Source organism: Chiloscyllium punctatum, chromosome 11, assembly GCF_047496795.1.
Source record: "Chiloscyllium punctatum isolate Juve2018m chromosome 11, sChiPun1.3, whole genome shotgun sequence".
Taxonomy (NCBI): domain Eukaryota; kingdom Metazoa; phylum Chordata; class Chondrichthyes; order Orectolobiformes; family Hemiscylliidae; genus Chiloscyllium; species Chiloscyllium punctatum.
The window spans coordinates 61802750-61825804 of record NC_092749.1 but is presented as its reverse complement, the minus strand read 5'-3'; the positions used below and the strand labels follow the sequence as shown (position 1 = coordinate 61825804).

Sequence of the window (23055 nt, the reverse complement as noted above, 5' to 3'; positions counted from 1 at the left end):
ATCCTGATGAAGGTTTTATACCCAAAACATTGATTCTTCTGCTCCTCAGATACTGCCTGACCTGCTGTGTTTTTCCAGCAGTGTTTTTCCACTCTGACTTTCCAGCATCCGCAATCTCCACTTTCTCCCTCTTAGTATTCTGTACGTTTCAATGAAATTCCCATCATATATCCTGCTATATATTCGAATGCATATATTGTGCACAATTTCCTAGGATGGAGTGACAGTATTCTGTCTATTTGAATTAGGTTCCTTTTGAGGTTCCAACAGTTTCGGTTTAGTTGTATGTTGAAATAGTTTTGAGAAAAGCTGGAGGCCAAATTTTAATAAAAATTCAGATAAAATTAATTGTTATACTATATTTTCAAAAAGATGTTAAAGTTTTGTGAGGAAATGAGAGAATATTATTTTCAAATATGATCATGTTGATTGTATATTTTGTTCAATATTTTAGTCGCTGACAAATTTTTTTTTACCATAATGGAAAACAATCATTACAGTATTTCGGGGTGTGTTTTTGTAATGGTTTAAGCATACTGAACAGCGACTTTGAGCAGATTTTCGACTAGTAAATGAAAGCTGTTAGCCTTGCTTTAAAGTCAGAGAACAAGTTAAGCAGTGACAAAGAGAAAGATGAAGGGAAAGGAGGATAAACCAATCACTGCTCTCATAAGATTTGGCTGTGAGTAACCGTAAAACTAATTTTATGTTAACTGAAAGATCAGAAGTTGCAAAAGTCAGTTTTTTTTTCATGCAACTTTAACATGACAGCAACATCAAATCACTTCAATGTTAGGGCTTCGTGCTTAAAAATATTCATCAAATAAATAATATTTTCAGAGCTGGTTTTGGGAATATTTATCAGTGATTGGAAGAACAAGCTCTCTATGATGTTTGTTGCATCTCCCACCTGTTCCTATCCTTTTTGAGATAAGAGATTGTCTGGTTCAAAACAAAAATACATTTATCATACAAGCCAAGTTTCTAGTCACTGCTACAAAGAGGCAGAAACAGAACAAAGTTTGTGTAGCTGTAAAATCTTTACCTCAACAGAGCAGTTTTTCTCCAGGATTCAATTATGAAACTGTATAATTAATTAATTATTAGTAGAGAACTATTGCAGTTTATAAGTCAGCTCTGCCAGGTGCAAATTTCATACCAAATGTTGTTAGACTTTTGTCTTTCCCCACTTTCATTTTCAACAGATTCCAGATGTCCCCACTGAACAAAATCCCAAATGTGCCAAATACCAAGATTCTTCTGTGGTGTTGCCAAAGTTCAGCAATTCCATTGCAAATCTCAAGCTACAACTGTAATGCTGTTGCATTCAAAACCACACTCTCACACCAGACTCACCAATAAAGTTAAACATTATACATAATTTCCGTCATCATGAACACATCTTTATATGTCCTCTGCTTTTAAGAGATGTCAGCAGGTGAAGGAATATATTATTTAAAAAGTTTACTTTTGTATTCACAATAAAACCACAGGATTATAATTACAGACAATTGCAGAATTAAATCTCAATTACATCCAGAACATTAGAAATTTATTCAATGCCAATAAACTACTGGCCCTCAATTCATTGTGTGCTACATGGCATAAACTCTCTATTGTTAGAGAATATCCAATATTCCAACTCACCAAGAACAACATCAAGGGACATTTGCTGAAGTAATACTTAGTTCATTTCTCTCTGTACAACTGTAGGTATATACATTACTTTTTAAACCTGTAATGAAGCTGCAGTGCTATTTCAAATGACAAATTAGAGATTCTGAAAGCAGGAGAATACAAAGATAATGATAGGAATGACACCAGAATCAATGACATTCCTGATGAAGGGCTCCTGCCTGAAACGTCGATTTTCCTGCTCCTCAGATTCTGCCTGACCTGCTGTGTTTTTCCAGCACCACTCTAATCTTGACTCTAATCTCCAGCATCTGCAGTCCTCACTTTCGCCTCAATGATATGTCCGTTCATAACATAATATGTCCTTTTTCTAGTTGGCAAGTTTTCTCAATTTTTCTTCCTATAATACAACTTTGTCACATTTAGATGTTGATTTGCAAGTGATTTGGAGCAGCTGGTGTTGGACTGGAGTGTACAAAAAGTTAAAAGTCACACAATGCCAGGTTACAGTCCAACAGGTTTGTTGGTTGTGTGTGAGTTTTAACTTTGATTTGCACAAGCATGTATTTCAGTTTTGTCAACATTAGGTGGCACTGTAATTTCAGCCATCTGCATCCAGGTAAGGTTTTATTTCAATGAATTTAATATTTCCTAGCAACTCAATTTATTTGAAATGTATTTTAATTTACAGATACTGTAACCTTAAAAACTTTCATATTTATATGTTACTGTCTGTATCCCGATATTTTCTTATCAACCTGTTCAGAGACGTTATTACACACCTTTAGAGCAGATAAGACTTGAACATGGATCACGAGTTTGGAAGTTAGGACACTACAGCTCTACAACAGCTTTTTATTGAATTCAAATTCCACCATCTACCTTGGTGGTATTTGAACCTGGGTCCCCAGGAAACCTCAGTTTCTGAATTAATAGACTAGTAGTAATGCCGTTGGCCATTACATTTTTTTAAAAAATTCATTGACAAGATAAGGGCATTACTGGCTCAGCCAGCATTTATTGTCAATCACTAATTGCCCAGAGGTCTATTTTGAGTCAATGCCATTGCTTTGGGTCTGGAGTCACGTAGGCCAGACCAGTTAAGGATGGCAGTTTCCTTGCCTAAAAGCCAAGTGAACCAGATGGTTTCTTTTTGACAATCAACAATGGATTCATGATCATCATTAGACTCTTAATTGCACATTTTTCAGTAAATTGCCATGGTGGGATCGACCAAGGTCCCAGAACATTGTCTGGGTCTCTGGATTAACAATCCACTGATAACACCACTAAGCCATCACCTTCTAGACAGACTTACAAATCATTTCAATTAATGACACCTGCAGATGTAGTAAAAATTCAAATTAGAAGCTGCTAGTTAGGACAGAGTTATTTCCATCAGAGTGCATTGATACAAGGCTGGCAGATGCCAAAAAGAAAAGTACCTTGAAAAAAAATGAAATTGCACCAAATCAACATATTTATCAAAGCTAAAATTTTATGTAGAATGTGTTTTTCATTAAATGCTAGATTCTTCAATATCTTCATAGGTAAATGTCAAAATTCTGGAACTCCCTTCCTAACAGTGCTGTACCTACAACACATGACCATTAACAGTTCAAAGGCTCACTTTCCAGGACAATTAGGGCATAAATTGCTGGCTGAGCCTACAATGCCCACATACTATGGAAGGTGTAAATTAAAAAAAGGTATGTTGACTGACATGATTCCCAAGAATGACCCTGGTACCCACTGTTTAAAAAAAGGAAATTGACCAATGTTCCTGTAATATTACTCAAGAACTTTGTCATCATGGAACCATTACCCAGTGTGACTTGGCACCTTCAATGACGGGAATAAAATGGGATGAAGATAAAAACATAAAAATGACCTTTAAACCTCAAATGATTTACAGGGGTTCCTAATTTAGGAGTGCTCATACTTACAAAAGCAATCCCATACAAGGGTGTAATTTTCAAGATCTAATATACAAACAGTTCCTGTACTTACAAACAGCTATTTTATATTATCCTGCATTGTGTTCCAACCTTGCATACAAATTGACTTGGAAGTGGACTCAAGAACATAATCCATTCACAATCTGCGAGCTGCCTGTACTCTGAAAAGATCTACAAACAATAAAAGTTTCAGGTTATTGACTCAAAAGGTAACTCAATTTAAACTGTCATGTGAAAGCAAATCACTTAAGTATATATTTCAAATCATATTTTAGGTCCACAGTTAGGTTTGAGGGGGCTACTTTTGTCACTGTTGTGATGGTATTCTGCCTTTAAGAGGGATTTGTTCTGTCCCATTTCGTTTGCAGAGAGATGTTGTCAGCTGCAGTGGAATGTCTGCTTCAGAAGTAGTGGCTAAACAGCTTTGAGCTCTGAGTGTTTTTTTTAAAATTAGACAAAAGAAGCATGAGTGGATAGAATCATGCTGACACAGACCAGGGTTTTGGTTTGTTCTCAATTGAAGTTGAAGTTGGGGCTGATGAGGCCGATAGATACAAAACTCTCTCTGCTGCAGCAAAAAGCTCGAGTACGTTCTTTATTCCAGAATTGTTTCTTTCAGTGTTCTTTGTTCCTATACTGGAGTTAACACAAGATTGAAAATGTTTTGCTGAATTTGTCTTTGTCAGGAGTGTGTTGATGTGATGCTATTATATTGGAAGTTAAATAATACATTATTTTATTAATATTTCAACAGAGTTAAAGTTATGCCAATTCTTCTTTGGTTTGATTTTTAACTAATGTAAGAATAAAATGTTTTGCTTAAAGCCGAATAGGGGACCAACTGGATCACATCTGAAACACAGCACCTTACAATTGCCTTTAAATTAGATAAAAGTTGGGGTCTGGGCTATCTCCTTGATATATTTTGAGGGGATTTGGTGTGGTCGGTAACACTGTTCTTCTGACAGTTACATTTCATTAAGGAAAGAAAATAAAATGCTTAACTTACAGCTAATGACAAAACTACTGGCGATTATTTCAGAATAAGAGTCTAAGTAACTAAAGAGCACCTTTAGCACCTTTCACACCATGAGTCAATAATTTACTTTTTGAAGTGCAACAACAATTGGAACATAGAAACATGGCAGCAAGTTTGCCTGTAACAAGAACCAGTGAACAGCTGTAATAAACAAACCTCTGCTCTATTTCAATAGCATTATGTGTGAACCTCCTTAATTTACTCATCATTATGACACCACAGAATCACACCTGTAACCTTTACCACTCATTTTGTTCAGTAACTGTGGAATAATTCATGAGGGTGAAATAATCAGATGCTGGAGATTAAAGTGGTGCTGGTAATGCACAGATCAGGCAGTATCCGAGAAGCAGGAAAATCAACGTTTCGGGCAGGAACCCTTCACCAGGAATAAGGCGGAAAGCCTCGGGGATGAAGAGATAAATGGAAGGTCGTGAGGCTGGGGAGAACGTAGCTGGGAGTGCAATAAGTGGATGGAGGAAAGGGTAAAGGTGATAGGTCGGAGAGGAGGGTGGAGCGGATAGGTGGGAAGAAAGATTGACAGGTGGGACAGGTCATGAGGATGGTACTGAGCTGGAAGGTTGGAACTGCGGTAAAGTGGGGGGAGGGGAAATGAGGAAACTAGTGAAGTTCACATTTTTGCCTGGGGTTGAAGGATTCCAAGGTGGAAGATGAAGTGTTCTTCGTCCAGGCATCGGGTAGTGAGGGAGTGGCGGTGGAGGCGGCCAAAGACCTGAATGTCCTCGGCAGAGGTGGTAGGGAGAGTTGAAATGTTCGGCCATGGGGCAGTGGAGTCGATTGGTGTGGTTATCACGGAGATGTTCCCTGAAGCGCTCTGCGAGAAGGCGTCCAGTCTTTCCAATGTAAAGGAGACATTTGTCGAAGTGCACGGAGGGAACAGTCTTTGCAGAAAGTAGATAGGGATGGGGAGATAAACATATCCCTGGTAGTAGGGTCAGTTTGTAGGTGGTAGAAATGTCGGCGGTTGATGCAATTTATGCAGAGGTTGGTGTGGTGGAAGGTGAGGACCAGGGGAATCTGGCCTTGTTGCGGTTGGAGGGGTGGGGGTTTGAGGGTGGAGGTGTGGGACGTGGATGAGATGCATTGGAGGGCATCTTCAACCACATGTGAGGGGAACTTATAGTCTTTAAAGAAGGAGGCCATCTGGTGTGTTCTGTGGTGGAATTGGTCCTCCTGGGAGCAGATACGAAAAAGGGTGAGGAATTGGGAATACTGGTTAGCATTTTTGCAGGAGGTAGGGTAGGAGGAGATGTAATCCAGGTAGCTGTGGGAGTCATTGGGGTTTGTAAAAAAAAACTTTGGTGTTGAATCGGTCGTCATTGATGGAGATGGAGAGGCCTAAGAAGGGGAGAGAGGTGTCAGAAATGGTCCATGTGAATTTAAGGTCAGGGTAGAATGTGTTGGTGAAATTGATGAACTGCTCAACCTCGTTATAGGAGCATGAGGTGGCGCCGATGCAGTCATCAATGTAGCAGAGGAAAAGGTATGGAAGATAGACTGTTCCACGTAGCCAACGAAGAGACAGACATAGCTGGGGACCATGCTCAAGATTACATTTACATAAGTCCAATAACATTAAAACTGGACAATACAGATGCTTAAATTATGATTGGCTCTCAACTGTCTTCAGCATAGACTTGCAGACTAGCTTTAGGTATTTTTAATCATCCTGTTCAGATATACAGAGAGTCATACAGCATGGAAACGGACCATTCAGTCCAAGCCAACCATATTCCCAAACTAAACTAGTCCCATCTGCCTGCACTTGGCCTACATCCCTCAAACTTTCCTGTTCATGTACTTCTCCAGATGTCTTTTAAACATTCTAACTGTACCTACATCTACCACTTCCTCTGGCAGTTTAGTCCACACACAAACCACTCTGGAGAAAAGTTACTCATGTCCTTTTTAGATCTTTCTCATCTCACCTTAAAAATGTCCCCTAGTTTTGAATTACTACACCTTAAGGAAAAGACCCTTGTCATTCTCCTTATCTATGCCCCTAAAGATTTGATAAACCTCCATAAGGTCACCCATCAACCTCCCACGCTCCAGTGAAAAAGTCCCAGCCTTTCCAGTCTATTTTTATATCTCAAACCTTCCATTCCCAGCAATATCCTAGTAAATCCTTTCTGAATCCTCTCCAATTTAATTGTATTCTTCCTATAAGAGGGCAACCAGAATTACATATTGTATTCCAGAAAATGCCTCACCAACATCCTGTATAACCTCGACATGTAAAGGAGATGAGACTTGAACTCCTTCTGACCCAGATGGAAGGGGCTCTATCACAAGAGCACTTTTTATAGCCTAGCTTTGTGTATTTTCTGAACTATTCTGTTCAGAGATGTTGTTATTGCACACTGTTGGAGCAGATGGGACTTGAACCACGGCCTCATGGCTTAGAGGTAGGGACACTACCACTATACCACAAAAGCTCATAAAAGAGAGGCTTAATTGTATTAATTGTGTAGACATTTTCCAATTCAGCAATTATATATCTCAGGAGCGGTAGGACTTAAAAGTAGGCCTCCTGACTCAGAGTAGGGCTACCATTGTCACAAGAGTAGTGCAAATGATTGTTCAACTACTCTGCCATAACTACTGTCCAAACTATATTTCATCAACCTGCTCAAACATGTTGTTATGACACACATCTGGAGCAGGTGGGATTTGAACCCAGGCTTTCTAGACCAGAGGAAGGGACACTACCACAGTGCCACAACAGGTATTTGTAGCCTAGCTTTATGCTTGGTAAGAGTTAAATTTAGTCATTCATCAGATTGAGGGGAACCTAATTCAGGTTTACTAAATTAGTAGATGTTTCAATGAGTCAAATCAGGTTTCAAGCATTCCCAATTTAATTCTTTGAGGTCAATCTCAAGAGCTGTTGTGATACATGGTAGTATCTCTACCTCTGAGCCAGGAGGCCTGAGTTTCAAGTCCCATCTGCTCCAGAGGCATGTCATAACATCTGAACAGGATTAGGAAAATATCTTTCAGGTCAATATCCAAACTGTTTCTTGGTGAGGAGTCAAAAGGAAAGTATTACGCATGTGTGGTATTTCATCATATAGATGTCAGAATATCAAAATCCAGCTTTTTGCTGCATTCACAATATTAACAAGTGAAGCTATGGATCACTTCACATGGTGACACTACATTTCTAACAGAATGCATAATTACTTAGTTTAAATGCATATTAATATATAAAACAAAATAAATTCTCTCTGATGTGAAGATTATTTTAAGTTTAAAATGTAGCATCATACTTTTTCACAGCAAATTGAAGCTATTGTTCAAATTGAAACAAAACATGATCACACTTTCCAACTGAACAGAAAGTACTATACTGCTGTCCAGCTGTATTCGGTAAGATTAATATATTTTAACAATAAGCTAACTGTATAATTTTAATTAGGACATTATATCTAACTCCAAAATAAATCATTTATTTACAGGCCATCACTGTACCAGATTCAGAAATGTCGAATTGACAGCGGCATATAATACAAAGATTAGGCAGTTTTTAAACAGAAAAACTGTTAAATAGGCATATAAAGAGCTTTCACACTATTATTAACGTCTTATACCTATAAATGGTTTGTCTGAGGTATGCACATTTCAGTGCTGTTCCAAGAAACTGGATAGAGTATAGCAAAAAATAAGCAAAACATTAGTTTTATATTCACTTGAACCAAAGAAAAACCTCAATGATAGATTTTGCCTTTCCAACCTGTTGTGTTTAGAGACTATTTTAGTTTTAGTCAATACAAGGTGAAGTGTCAGTGGTTATAGATTCATCATGGAAACAAATTTAGTGATTAAATATTATGATACAAATTGATATACTTGCAGTTATTCATGTAGAATTTTTTTTCATTAAAAGCTTTGTTACACCACTGTTTAATGAAGGCTTGCACATTATGTCCCAAATATGAAGGTTATCTCCTCTACACATATATATGAATTGTAGCCAAAACTTAACCATAAATCTGCATACGCTGTTTTTAAGCAAAGTGCTGGTTAGAGTACTGAACATAGGTCAGTTACAGAAGCACACAAACTCTTACGTTCCTCAGAATTAAAACCTACAGCTTCCAATAGCACACCACAATTCATAGCATGCTTTCTAAAAGGCATTCTAATGGCTACAGGTGATTTATTCAGAGGCAGAGGCAATCTGACTTGAACTCCAGACTTCATAAGAATTTTCTCAGATCAAATCAAACCGTTAACTATTTACAGTATATACAGAATAGTTTATTCTTTTTCACGCTAATTCCTGCCAGCTTGACAAAAAGGTATTTATCCAATGGATTTAATAAAATCATCCCCCAATAAGACATTTTTTTTGGAGCAGACACAAGAGCATTAAAAGTTTCAAAGGAATTTAAAATTAAAGATAAGCACAAGATGATACAATTTTATTGAATGATTAGTCCTAAACAGAAGACTATCCCAAAAAATCTACCAGATCTTAATTTAAGGCCACTATAAATGGAAAAACGGAAGCTGCAAGTATTTGAATATTTCTCCAGGGTGAAACAGCATTTATACCAAAGTGTTGATACTTTCAAGATTTATGAAACAATGACATTCATTGGAAAACAGTAAATTAGAAAGGCCTATTTTAAAGGGTGCCAAAGCAGATATAGCCTAGTACAGACAAATTATTTTACAAGAAGTTGAAGAAAGACCAATGTGATTAATGAGGAATGAACTGGACTATCTGTAAAATAACAACAGACCAACGACTTTGTGGAGGCGATCCTGAATGATCAACTTGCACAATTCCTTCGAAGTAATGACAATCTAGGTTGACTAAATCATTAAACAAAACAGAAGTGTGCTAAACAACAGATGAAATTTCAAGTTGACAAGAGGAACTTTTGCTCATCAGAAGGATAAAATGGGTGCCATATTTTCCTGATACAATACTAAAATAGCTATGGGGGAAATTAAAATACAGCTGCAAGTCTTAGATAACAGAACATGCAACAAGACCATGTAAAAATGGAAAGCAATAATGTTAACAAAATATTAAAAGTTCTGAATATCCTCTGAAACCTCAACATGATAATATTAATTAAGAGTACACTACGCAAATATTCTTGATTAGATTAGGTTAGATTCCCTACAGTGTGGAAATAGGCCACTTCAGGTAACTTTGGAAACAAAAGAAATGCAAATGAATGAACATGAATTTAGGTTGCATTTCAAACTTCATCCTGCTCTGGAAATCTCTCATCGTCTCCTGAAAACCCCCACTTCACTGTTTATAAACTTTCATATTTCCAACTGAAACGTGTGACCAATTTTGAAGGAGTTACATCAGGACTCTATGAAACAAAAGGAGATGAATAAGCCAAGATTCAGAACTTAAGCTGGTCAAACAAATGCTCATTCATATATAAAAGTTGATTCACTTATTTCAAATGTCTGTAAGAATTTCAAAATATGTGACATATTTTAAAATCCTGAATATATAGTAAAAGCAAAGTTTAAGTTTTGCTAATGTACATTTCAAAGACAATTGCGAAAATCAAATGCAGCCTCATGTCACCCAGCTAACTTAGTCAATTTTTGTAGATGAGAGGAGCATGCTAGTTAGTTTTTGGTTGCAATTTGAAAGTCATCAGCATTTTAAGATTAATATGCATTTTAATGGATGGGACATTTTTATGTACTGCCATACCATTTTTCAGATCAATTACTGGTACGTTTTCCAGTGGTATTGGTCACCATAAGCTGAATGATAAACTATTTTATAAAGGTCACAAATGTCATATCATATAATGCACAATGAATCGTTCTGTTCAAACAACTCAGAATGGCCTTCTTTTTTGACCATAAAATCTAGTACTAAAAGTAGCTTCAGGCCAACCAATGTTTTGATTGCTTTTCATGGGAAAATTGTGCAGATTGCAACATTTTTATAAAATTTCATGCTTGAAGACAACATTAGAAATGTTCAGAAAATGATCGCTTGACTTATTCCTGGGTCAAAGGGCTTATCTTATGAATGTTGTATAGGTCGCTTCTTTAAACATTGGAATTTGGAAGAACGAGAGATGGTCTTACTGAGATATCACTCCCTTTACGAGAAACTAGAACTAGGGGCGATAAACTAGAACTAGGTGCACGGTGGCACAGTGGTTAGCACTGCTGCCTCACAGCGCCAGAGACCTGGGTTCAATTCCCACCTCAGGCAATTGACTGTGTGGAGTTTGCACGTTCTCCCCGTGTCTGCGTGGGTTTCCTCTGGGTGCTCCAGTTTCCTCCCACAGTCCAAAGATGTGCAGGTCAGGTGAATTGGCCATGCTAAATTGTCCGTAAGGGGTAAATGTAGGGGTATGGATGGGTTGCGCTTCAGCGGGGCGGTGTGGACTTGTTGGGCCGAAGGGCCTGTTTCCACACTAAGTAATCTAAATGAGGTCTCCATTATTCCTTTTAAGAGTGAGATGAGGAGATCTGTTTAATATCAGTGGATGGTTAGTCTGTGGAATTCCCTTCCACAAGTTGCATCATTAAATTTATTTAAGGCTGAGATAGGTAGATTTTTGATAGGCAAGGGAATCAAGGACTGTGTGTGTTTGAGGGAGTGGTGCAGACAGACAAGAGGCTCATGCTGAGATCACAAACAAATCATATTAATGAATGGCAGAGCAGGCTTGAATGGCCTGCTCCTGCTATATGTATATATATCTGCTAATCTAAATAGGGTCAGAGACATACATTTTCCTGACTTTTAGTAAAACAGATGACTTTGCAAAAGTCATATATAATTCTTTTCGTCTTATTTTTATTTAGACAGTCAATGCTACATTTGGACTGTGTACTTGATGCAAGATATTATGTACATTAGTGGTGATAGTCACAGAATACATATTTTATAAATGACAGCACCACTATAGGTTATACTGCACAGTATATAATCATGCCATAAAGTTATAAACCCAAGTCGACTTCAAGCATAATTTGCTGCAGAGCCCGAATGCTTGGGTGAGTTACAGGTCTGGCTTTCAGTTATTTACAAACTTCAATTTAACTAATGATAAAACATTAGCTAGTCAGGGAACCATGGTGATTGGAATACATTTTTCAGGCCACACTTAGTTATAATTTTCTGCTTTTATTGAAATTTTATCAAGTTCAATTTTGTATACAACAATAGGTCTAATAAAAGAAAACATGTTTATGTCCCACAGCACCTTCTCTTATAGATTTATAATTTTAAGTCACTCACAGTATAAGAGTTAAGATAGAATTAGACTAATTCTGGTGAATAGAAAGCCCTAAAGAAATCAGGATGGTAGGACCAAAGAAGTCACGAAGTTCATGATAGGCAACAAACCAGACCAAAGGTTTAAAGAGTAATGGTGTGGACAGTACTGAGGGCCAATAAATGTAATAGAGGTATAATGGGGAAAATGAGAGACTTTAGTGATTTCCTGTTTTCTCTAGATTGCTGCTGGAATCTGAAGTAGAGACATGACATGGCACATGTCTATTAACTTTCATTAGTCAGAAATGTTAGGAATACTGAACAAGTGAGAAAGCTCTGGCAGCAGGGACTGTTTTTAGGAGATAGGTGAGGAGAATATTATTCTCAGAGGGATGCACAACTTAGGTATTCTCTGCCTCAGAGGTGGCGGAGGTAGACAGACTCTTGTTATGCAAGGGAATCAAAAGGTTATCTGGAATAGATGGAAGTCTGAATTTGCAACACAAACACATCAACTATGATCCTACTAAATGACAGAGCAGGCTTGAGAGGCTTTCTGTTCCCAATTCATTGGTTTGCATGAACAGGTGAGCAAACAATATTAAGATTGATAATAAATTGTGATTTACAGAAATATTATTTTAAATGAAGATTTGTAAATTGGTACAAAATTTCATTTCTGATAAAATTAATAAAACAAAGTGAAATTTGCTCATACTGGTCGAAATTAAGGTTGATTTTTATCCCACAAAAAAGTTGAATTCAGGAAAGGTAAGTGGCAAAGCCCAACATTTTACCTCCAACTGGTTTCAAATCCAGTTTATACTGGGGCACAGACATTTTTTTCCCACCAGTTGTTTGGAAATAAGTCACAATCCAGTTCCTAAAGGCCATCCCACATTACATCTCTAAGGTGAAGCTAGTTAACTTTTAATTCAGAAAATCTCAGGAATGACTAATATTAGCTTTGGTTTGCACACTGACTGATATCATAAGTGAAAATCATACACTGATGTCAAAGAGGTGTTCAAATTAAGGCACATTTGCTGGAGTACAATGGAAAGAACTTGAACCTCACCATGTTAAAGGAAACCAGGTAGTGACCAATACCAACATTCTATATACATGAAATAGGATAGAGTTCCATTTCCAGCAATATATTTCTCTGGGTTTGTTTCTAAGTAAAGTTTAATCATTCACTTACTGTAAAATACCAGGCAGTGAACAAAATAATGTTGTAAAGTATTGCTTTTTTAAAATAATGGAATGTATTGCTTTTGGTAGACTAATGAAGAATGCAATATTCAATATACAATTTTTTTTTCAGACCTTGCCAAAACTGCATTCTCAGATACATGAAGAAGTGCATATCCTGTAAATAGAGGCACCGCAGAACTTTGAGGTGCAGAGGGAGCTGGGTGTCTTGGTACAGGAATCACAAAATGTCTGTATGCAGACACAGCAGATGATTAGGAAAGCAAATGAGTTATTGTTATTTATTGCAAGGGAAATGTTATATAAGAACCACAGGTGAACTTACTGAAACACATAACATCCTGCAGGGACTTGACAAGGTGGATGCTGGAAGGATGTTTCCCTCTTGAGGGACAGAATCGAATATGGGGACAGGCATTAAAACTAATAAGTCTACCATTTGTTTGGAGATAGAGATAATTTTTTCCTCTCAGTTGGCTAGGAGTCCATGTGGAGATAGGGTCACTGAATATTTTAAGATAGAAACAACAAGGAAGTCAAATGGTATTGGGGTAGTCAGGAAATGGAGTTGAGGCCACTTCAGATCAGCTACGATATTATTCAATGACAGAGCAGGCTTGGGGAGTCAAATGGCCTAGCCATATAATTAGTATGTTTATGACTTATATGGATCCCCCTCACTCAGCAGAATTATAGAGTTTGACATTTTAAAAGAGTTTTGATGCACTAAACTTCCAATGGAATCAATACTGGAGCAGGACTGAATATATCAGTTTTCCAACAATAAGATTACAGAATGCAACAAGCAAGCCATTTAGAAGCATATTATGTAACACAAATAACAATGTGTTGCAAAATAGCAACAATACATAAAAAGTAAGAGGACATTACAAAGCATGAGTAAAGCTCTAGCAGTATATCCATGCTTTTCCCCAAACCCCATGTATATTCCAACAACAATCACACACAAGAAATCCTACATCAATGGAAATTACAAGATCGAGTCATACAGAATGGAAACAGATCCTTAAGTCCAACTAATCCACACCGAACAGGTGCACAACAAAACTAGTCGCACCTGCCTACATTTGGCCCATATCCCTCCAAAACATTCCTTCTCATGTACTTATCCAAATGTATTTTAAACATTGTAACTGTACCAGCATCAACCACTTCCTCTGACATTTTATTCCACACACTAACCACTCTGTGGAGAAAGGTTGCCCCTAATGTCCTTCCCTCTCACCTTTAAAATATGCCTCTTAATTTTGAACTCCCCCACTTTAGGGAAAAGACCCTTGTCATTCAAATTATCCATGCCCCTCATGATTTTATAAACTTCAGTAAGGTTGCACCTCAACCTCCTACATGCAAGTGAAGGAAGTCACAGCCTATTTTTATAACTCAAAACACTCCATTCCTGGCAATACCCTGGTAATCTTTTCTGAACCTTCTGTTTAATAGTAACCTTTCTATAGCAGGGTGACTAGGACGGTAAACAGTACTCCAAAAGAAGCCTCACCAACATCCTGTACAGTCTCAACATGATGTCCCATTGCCTACACCCAAAATCTCAGCAATGAAGACAAGCGTATGAAAACCTGAATTATGGTTTTACTTGCTTATTACTGAACACAAAAAACAAGGATTTTGCAGAAGTAAGTTCAAATATATTGAAATAATTGCCATTAAGTTATTTCTAAATGAATGTAAAGTTTCTTAATTATAATGATGTGCATATTGGCCATTTCCAAATAAAATCACAGCCAATCCAAACACGGCATGTCGAACTACTTTGACCCAAAAAAACTGAACAAAATTTGAATCGGTCAAATCAGATTTATCCAAATGACATTGGTCATCAGACAATATGAACACTGCTTATATTTAGTTTCTGGATCACTATAAAGTAGATCTTGAATTCAAAAGCAGTTGTAGTTGGTGGAACAGATTGAGAAATATGATTTTGAAGAGAATGCCAAACAACTGTTTGGTAAGTAAGATGGTGAAAAGACATCCAATCAACACATTACATAGATCTGATGTCTTCATAGGTCAATTATAAAGGCGGTGGTAGTAGTCATAAAGCAGAGTTGAGACTCTGCTTAGAAGAACTTGCAAATTTAATATTATGTTAATGTCTTGCAGAGTGTATCAACACTAAGTGATAATATTTTCAGGCTAAGTTTTAAGGATAGCCACGAAATTCCCAAATTAACCGTCATTACATCCCTGTCGATCAAGAACATTTTAATATACTTACTGTGGTGTATCAGCAAGAAAATAAAGTGGACACTGGAAGAGATGCATGTTAAGCAGAAAATAAAATTATATCCAGAGTTATCACTGTAGTTTCAGCAGCAACGTAGGCTCTAGCGTAAAGAGAATGGGTAGGAAATATTGCCATGGAACTTGATGCTGCCTTATTTAACAAGTCATGCAGTAACAGCGTTCTGTGCACAAGGGCACATTTTTAAAATGTATAATTACGGCAATTTTAGCTGCGCTTATGTACGACCCGCATGTACTCGTCAAATAACGCAATGGTTAGTGGAGTTATCCGTTAACAATTTTATTATTTCGGTTATTTCAGAGTATTATTTTTTTAAAAAGCATGTTTTTGTCCTTTCTGCTGACCTTAAAACCCAAACCACAAAATGAACCTTGAGAACATCATTTCAAGACCACGTTCGAATAATTTATTCAATATTCGATTTGGGACGTCCAACAAAATTCCAAAATCGGGAAGAGCCCGGCAGGTCAAATTTCACATGTAAGTTTATTATATACCTTAAAGCGTTAATAGGGTCGGTAATGAGTTCATTTTGATTAAGGAAATAGAGGGGATGCGAAAAACCAAGGATGCCTTTACTGCCCCTCTGTGTACGCCATTGGAAATGGTGGAGACGGTACAGTACTGTACAGTACAATCAACAGGATAATTAGTTCTGCATTCTCAAAATGTCATCAAGCTTGTTTTCCAATTGCAAATCCATACATTTTAATTACTCACATTGCATCTAACCCCACCCTGACAAATCTATCCTACAGTGCAGCTGAATATGGAATGCAGCTGCAAGCTAAACCCAAGCACCGCATTCGGGTTGCAGCATTGCGATCCATAATGAAGCATCGCGTTATGACCACCACTCCCACCCCCACCTCATTACCAATTCACTATGGCAAAATGCGCAACTTTCCACGCTTTACACTGCTGATTACCTTTAAATGTTACTGACAACTAAACAAAAAAAAACAGACTAAAGGCTCATTTACGGGAAAAATCTCAGACCTACAAGGGTTTTCGTTTAAAACAAAATACGATTGCTGCAAAATTGAAAAACACTCAGATTCTCTATACAAATTCCATTTATGAGACGGCTGCAATCAGAAAATGAAAACCAAAGCGCTGAGTTTTTCGCGCATTCAACAGCTCGTATTCCGATCGCAGCCCGAGATCCGCGCGGCCACGCCTATTTACATCTGTACCGTTAGATAAACGAGGAGAAAAATAAACGATAGGCATCCACAAGACTCAAACTTGGACACCAGCTACGAATCCCAGAATAAATTAAAGGAAATAAGCTCATCTTCGAACGCAGGTTGAGGACGCTTACATATTAAACAAATCCATCTGCTCTGGCTGAAAGCTACTGAGAATCGTCAGATGCCGCAGATATTCCCACCTCAGGCTTCTCTCTCTCTCTACTTCACCTTCACACTCATCTCGTTTAAATGAAACAGCAATATACCTTGCTCTACTCAATCGAGATGTATCTGCATAAATTAAATAATGGATCTGGATACGACCTGTTTCCCACTCAGCGTTCTTGCCCGGTGAAGAATACCCACCTTTACCCGGAGAGAAGCGATTAATGTGAAGCTGCAGGAGCCGGAGCCGGAGCCAGAGCCAAGGCTGAAACAATCCGCACCGTGGAGCAAAAGCAGAGGCACTGACACAGGCAGCAAGCAGGGGATGGGTGGATTGGGCCGGGCCTGGGCGGGGACAGGAATCAGCGTCACCTCACTCCATTCCATCCAACAGCAGCAATGTGCACGGCCCCCGCGTTGGACACTCAGCCCAGAACGGTGCCGACTCTGGGCGGAGGCTGCAGTGTTGGCGGCCTCGCGGGATCCGATGGCGCCCAGCGCTGCGGCGGAGGGATAAACAAACCGCCGCCGCGTGTGGGTGAAGCGGCCTCGCGAGGCTGTAGCCAGGATCTCGCCCAGCTCGTGGCCAACGGTTTTCTCCAAAATTAACGCTTTAGTCTCGACCATTATCATGGAACTGGTTGACTGCTCCAGAGGAGACCGATGGTAGAATTTTAATATATGAGCGGTTAATAAAAACTATATATTTTATTGTTATCAATAGGCGCAGAGAGGTTGAAAGCCAGATAATTTAATGAAGTATCATAACCAATTCTGGGTACCACGGTTTAGGAAGTCATTACAGAGAAGCTGCAGAAAAGATTTGTGAGAATGGTCTCCGAAGCAGGACTTCAGTTACAGAGAAGGATTGGAGCAGCTGAGGCTTTTGTATCAAGCGAAGGTTGGAAGAAGATTTGATAGAGAAATTCAAAATCACGAAGAATGGCTTCCAATACTGTAACCTTCGTGTAGAATTATTACATAAGTACACCAGTGGACCACAACTATTGTAAGGAGATTCCTTATTCAATTTTTAAAAGTAACCTTTTGGAGCATCACACGTTGTTCCCATGGGAGAGTTTTTTTTAAGTTTTAAAAAAATTAGGGCATTTGTGTTTATATTGCTCATGGTTCCAAAACACAGTAGTTATTTGCAAGTAGTTATGTTTTTGTAGGCATTTTCTCACGTGTAATGCTCCAAAATAATTAATCTTTGCCTGTGCAGATTCCTGGATTGAGCGGCCTGGATTGCGAAGGCTCCTAGCCCGAAGGTTCACATGGAAAACTTCTTTAAAGTGGGGCAACGTTTAGTTTGATCTTGGTCAGAAGTACGGATTCTGATTCAGAACAGAAAATTTGAGCTACAGAATTTCAGGTTTACTTCTTCGGGTTTAGGTCGTTAACATACTTAACGCGTTTAATTGAGGCTGTCTATGATCCTCATTTGGTAAATTAACAAATTCCACATTTTCTGTGACTTAAGCGTTGTAGGGCAAAAAAGAAATAAAGTAAACTTTAAGAAGCAAAAATGGTTGAAAATCCAACATCATGGAAATAATGAAACTGGTAATAATTAGAGATGCATGTCCCTTTAACTGCATTTGTAAACATTTCTTGAAAGCATTTTACAAAACCAGCTCACCTATCTTTGAGAAAGCACAAACATACTTGCAGAAATTTAGTTCTAAAATACAAAGGTCTGATTAGAAAAGAAGTCAATTTTTGCCAAAACTAAAGGTAGAAAATATGTTGTTTCACGTAGCAAGTGATTCAAGAATTAATTTATTACTCTTCCCAAAGAGCGATGCAAAGAGATGAGGGGAACTGAAGGCCAAAAATCACAGTTGAGACACTATGGAAGTCAGCAGATCAAAGGCTGAAGTTTGGGATAACAAGGGCCTTCGTGAATTAGATAATTATAAGTATATGCAGTAAACTATTATTGAGAAGTACTCTGAGTAATCAAGATCTTCTCTCTCGCATTGCATAAAATCTTTGCTTTCTTGATTCATGCAGACTCGAGAGTGGTCAAGTTTTTGGAAAAATAACATTAATCATCTTTGAGATTATAAATGGAGATAAATCTCATCCTCCATGATTTCAACCTTTAATGTAAAGTAAAATCCCAAGATGGAGCATTGAAACTGGAGCGTTGTAGACAAAATATGACACCAAATCGCATAAGGCAATGTAGTACCGATAGCCAAAAGCTTTGTCAAAGAGGTAAGTTTTGAGGATCAGCTTAAAGGAGAAAAGAGGCGGAATAGAGGTTGAGGGAGAATGTGCCAAAGCTTTGGGCTTAATAGTTGAAGGCATGACCACCAGTGTTGGAGCAAATTAAATCAGGATTGCTGGAAATGTTAGTACAGATATCTTGGAGGGTTGTGGGAGTGGAGGAGAACTCTTTAAAAATCCCAACTCTAATATTGGTTCACCATATCATTGGAGCACTTACTGATTTGTTCAACCATGCCCTCACTTAGACCTTTGATACTACAGTCCCTACTAAAACCATTACTCACTCTCACCTGGACTATTCCATTGGTAGAGCTCCATTTAGCAGGTGACACATTTTGACTGCCAGATCTACTGGACCAAATTAAAACCTTATTGGATTCTGCTTTAGTGCCTAGGGAGTGTTGTTAAACAAAGAGACCTTGGGGTGTAGGTTCATGGTTCATTGAAAGTGGAATCACAAGTAGACAGGTTGGTGAAGAAGGCATTTGGTACACTTGGTTAGGGCACTTTTGGAATATTGCATACAATTCTGGTCTCTCTGCTATAAGAAAGATGTTTTTGAACTTGGAAGGGTTCAGAAAAACGTTATAAGGATGTTACTGGGATTGGAGAGTGAGCTGAAAGGCTAGGGCTATTTTCCCTGGAGAATTGCAGGCTCAGGGTGACCTTACAGAGGTTTATAAAATCATGAGGGGCATGGATAGGGTGAATAGTCAATGTCTTTTTCCCAGGACTGGGGAGTCCAAAACAAGAGGGCATAGGTTTAAGGTGAGAGGGAAAAGATTTAAAAGGATCCTAAGGAGCAACATTTTTATACAGAGAATGGTGTGTGTATGGAATGAGCTGCCAGAAGTGGTGGAGGCTGGTACAATTACAACATTTGAAAGACATCTAGGCACGTACATGAATAGGAAGAGTTCAGAGGGATATGGGCCAAGTACTGGCAAATGGGACTAGATTAATTCAGGATATGTGATCAGCATGGATGAGTTAGACTAAGGGGTCTGTTTCCATGTTGTACAACTCTGTGACTCTATACCAAACCTATTCACTATTTTCAGGAACATCTTGGGATGCAGGGATAATCTCCAGCTTCTTTACTGCAAACCATCTTTTAAAACTCCTCTTCCTTGTCTCTTCCACACTCACCTCCAATAATGTAAGAGACGCTTATGGACTTCTTTTGCCATCAAAATTGAAACCACCTGATCAACTGTTGCTATTGTTTTCCCCTTTCCCATGGCCCACCAGTTTACACCTCCTCTAAAGTATCCTGTCATGTTCTTCCCCCACTCCATCACACTGCACTCATCTCCCTCTCCTATTTCCCTTCTTGCGCTTCTCAATTTCTTCATGGGACCCACGTCTTGATCCCTCGATCCTATTCAAATTATATACCTGCTCATCAGCATCCCTTCCTGGTCCCCATGTTATTTAATCTTGTTAATGCTCCCCTGTCTTCTGTCTCCCCTGTACTGCCCCTCTTCTTCAAAAATGCTGTCATTACCCTATTCCAAAAGAACCCTTCATCCATTTGACCTTACAAATCACTGTCTTTTTCTGTGTTTCTTCCTAAAGTCCTGCATCTGTTTTCACCCTTCAATCTTTTTCCATCTTTCTGGGAGCTCCATGTTTGAGTTCATTCAGTCAGGATGCAAGACCAATCCCACCACTGAAAGATGTCTTATTAAAGTAATGATTGGCATCCTGTGAGACTGAGAGAAAGATAATCTCGTCTTCCTCATCCTTCTCAACCTGCCTTCAACCTTTATAATGATTTACTACACCATTCTCCTCCAATGTCTGTCTATCATTGTGTAACTGGTTGGTACTATACTCATTTTTTTTTCCTCTCATCAGATATATTATTACACAACAATGGAGGAGGTGGGACTTGAACCTGGGTTTCCTGGCTCAGAGGTAGGGAAGTCGCCACTCACTTGGTTTTATTTATATCTATCTAATTGAAGCCAGCATATAGCCTGCTTTGGCTATTGCCCCCCCCCCCCCCCCCCCCCCGACTCCTGCATCATAGCCTCTGGTGTCCTCCAAGGTTCTATTTTTGATACCCTCCTTTTTCTGAGTTGCATGCTGCCCTTCAGCAATATCATTTGAAGGCACAGCATTAGTTTTCACATATACTCTTGTGACATCCAGCTCTACTCACCAGCACCTCTCTCAACTCTTCCACTGTATTTAACTTGTAAGACTGCTTATTCAGAAATGGATGGACAAAATGTTTCTGTGATTAAATAAATAAAGGGTAAATTTAAGCTATTGTCTTTGGTACCCACCGCAAACTCCTTCCTAATTACCAACTCCATCCCTGGCCCTGGAACTGTCTGATGTTGAACCAGATGGTGTCCACTTATTTAACCACAAGATGAACTTCCAATGATACATTTACATCATCGCGAAAATATCTATCTCCACATTTATAATGGAAACTCCTTGGTTCCATTCATGTCTCAGTCCATCTGCTTACTAAAGCCCTCAACCATACACTTGTTATCTCTAATTTGTTTATATTCTAATGTGGTCCTGATCGGTCTTCCCCTCTTTGAATCTGTGGTAATGCAAAACTGCTGCTTGACTCTACTTGCGCCAAGTCATGCGAACTTATCACTTTCGTACTCACTGACCAACAACCAGCTCCTGGTCAAGAAATGTTCCACTTTAAAATTCAATTTTCTCTGTCTTAAATTCCTCCAAGGCCTTGCCACCTCTGTCTTTGTAATCTTGTTCAGCTTCATAATCCTCCAAAAGATATTTTTTTAAATTCTAGCCCTTTGAGCAAATTGCAACACAGTTGGTGGTTGTGTCCTCAATCTTCTAGGCCATGGCATTCCCAACCTATAGCTTTCTGCCCCTGCATCTTTTTTCCTACTTTAAGACTTACTTTAAAACATAGGGAAAAAAACAGGACTTAGCCATTCAGCTCTTTGAGCCTACTTGGCCATTTAAAATGATGATGATTGATTATTGAACGCAGTAACCTGTTCCTGCTTTCTCCCAATACTTGTTGATCTTTTTAGCCCTGAGAACTATTCATCTCAAAGGCTGTCTTCTTTGGCAAAACCTTTGATTACTTGTCATAATATCATCTTTTGAGGTTGACTGTCCATATGACAAGAAGTTTTATTCTTGCATTTTGATCCTTACAGAATCTTTAATCCCTTGTGTCAAAATGGTCATGCTGACCATGTCCACTTTATTGCCAGTTATATTACCATCTCCAGCAAAACAGAATGCTAGACATGACAATTGGAAAATATATTTTTCAAGCAGTAGAAAGGCATTTTAATTGAATAAATAATTAGATTAATGAAAGGTCAGAAGTGGCTAGTAAGCATATCTGATGATCACTTTGAAATATTTAATCCAAGCTTCTGCTATAAAGTAGAAAATTCTTAGCCAGTCTCATTCCTATTATAGACATAGAACAGAACAGCACAGTACAGGCCCTTCAGCCCTATTTTAAAGATGTTAGAAATTTATAATCTCTACAGTTTGGAAGGAAGCTATTTGGCTCATTGAGTATGCACTGACTATTTACTAGGCAAATCCACCTAACCTGCACATCTTTTGACTGTGGGAGGAAATCAGAGCACGCAGCAGAAATAGGAGAACATACAAACTCTACGCAGACAGTCATCCAAGGTTGGAATCAACTAGGAGAAAGTGAGGACTACACATGTTGGAGATCAGAGTCGAGGGTGTGGTGCTGGAAAAACAAGCAGGTCAGGCAGTATCCAAGGAGCAGGAGAACCGACATTTCGGGTATAAGTCCTTCATCTGCATTCCTGATGAAGGGCTTATGCACGAAATGTCGATTCTTTTGCTGCTTGGATGCTGTCTGACCTGTTGAGCTTTTCCAGCACCACACTCTCGAAGGCTGGAATCAACCCTTGGTCCCTGGTGCTGTGAAGCTGTAGTGCTAACCACCGAGCCACTGTGCTGCCTGTAACTTGAGCAGGACTGTCCACAGTCAGCTTTGATGAAAGTCTCGGTTGGAACAAAGGCACTGCTGAAGACTTGTACTCTTGGCTTGTTTACTGGACAGCGCTTTA

The 23055-nt window shown here is 38.6% G+C and overlaps 1 protein-coding gene across 3 annotated transcripts in view; it reads right to left on the bottom strand.

The window, feature by feature from the left end:
* Window positions 1-17095, bottom strand: part of sptbn1 (spectrin, beta, non-erythrocytic 1) — a 289393-nt gene extending 272298 nt beyond the window's left edge. For 2 of the 3 annotated variants that reach the window (XM_072580913.1, XM_072580911.1), the window contains exon 1: window positions 16949-17095. The gene's annotated coding sequence lies outside the window, so the exon portion shown is untranslated. The remainder of the gene's footprint in view (window positions 1-16948) is intronic. The other variant, XM_072580912.1, reaches the window with a different exon arrangement.
* Window positions 17096-23055: the final 5960 nt, after the last annotated feature.